Source organism: Populus euphratica, unplaced genomic scaffold (assembly GCF_000495115.2).
Source record: "Populus euphratica unplaced genomic scaffold, PopEup_1.0 scaffold196.1, whole genome shotgun sequence".
NCBI classification, from domain to species: domain Eukaryota; kingdom Viridiplantae; phylum Streptophyta; class Magnoliopsida; order Malpighiales; family Salicaceae; genus Populus; species Populus euphratica.
This window is the reverse complement of record NW_011500075.1, coordinates 124,693-125,844: the sequence shown is the minus strand read 5'-3', so window position 1 is coordinate 125,844 and position 1,152 is coordinate 124,693. Positions and strand designations below refer to the sequence as shown.

At 37.9% G+C, this 1,152-nt stretch overlaps 1 long non-coding RNA gene across 1 annotated transcript in view; it reads left to right on the top strand.

Moving 5' to 3' along the window:
- Positions 1–1,152, top strand: part of LOC105108590 (uncharacterized) — a 6,070-nt gene that overhangs the window by 870 nt on the left and 4,048 nt on the right. The window contains exon 2 of the long non-coding RNA XR_839086.1: positions 287–292. This is a non-coding gene — a long non-coding RNA (uncharacterized LOC105108590). The remainder of the gene's footprint in view (positions 1–286; positions 293–1,152) is intronic.

Below are 1,152 nucleotides of genomic sequence, written 5' to 3'. Positions count from 1 at the left end.
AGAAAGAAGGAATAAACTTCAATGAGATATTTTCTTCGGTAGTATGACTTACTACAATCAAGGTAGTCTTGGCAATGCGTGCTAAATTTGATCTTCACTTAGAGCAGTTAGATGTGAAAACTGCATTTCTTCATGGAGAACTTGAAGAAGAAATTTGTATGCTCCAACCAGAGGGTTTTGCTGAAATAAGCAAGGAGAACTTGGTTTGTAGGTTGAACAAATCTTTATACGATCTCAAACAGACGCCGAGGTATTGGTACAAAAGATTTGATTCCTTTATAATTAGTCTTGGGTACAACAGACTCAATTCAGACCATTGTACGTATTACAAGAGGTTTGAGGAAAATGATGTTTTCATCATTTTATTGTTGTACGTGGATGATATGTTGGTGAAAGGCCCCAACAAAGATCGAGTCCAAGAATTGAAGGCATAGTTGGCTAGGAAGTTTGGTTTGAAGGATTTGGGACCAGCAAATAAGATTCTAGGGATGCAAATTTACCAAGATAGAAATAAGAGGAAGATTTGGCTTTCTCAAAAGAATTATTTGAAGAAGATCTTGCGACGCTTCAACATGCAAGATTGTAAGCCAATTTCCACCCCACTTCCTATTAACTTCAAATTATCCTCAAGTATGTCTCCTAGCAATGAAGCAGAGAGGATGGAGATGTCTCGAGTACCGTATGCATCAGCAGTGGGAAGTTTAATGTTTGCCATGATATGTACAAGACCAGACATTGCACAAGTAGTGAGAGCAGTTAGTCGATACATGGCAAATCCTGGTAGAGAGCATTGTAGAGAGCATTGAAATACTATTAAGAGGATCTTGAGATACATCAAGGGTACCTCAGATGCTGTATTATATTATGGAGGATTAGAATTTACTATCAGAGGTTATTTTAATTCAGATTTTGCTGGTGACCTTGAGAAAAGAAAGTTTACTATAGACTATGTGTTTATAATTGTAGGAGGAGACTTCAGACTGTTGTCGTGTTGTCCACAACAGAAGCTGAGTACATGGCAGCTACACAAGCTTGTAAAGAAGCAATATGGATGAAGAAACTTATGGAGGAACTCGGGCACAAGCAAGAGAATATTCTTTTGTATTGTGATAGGCAAATTGCCTTGCATATTGCAAGGAATTCAGCGTGTCA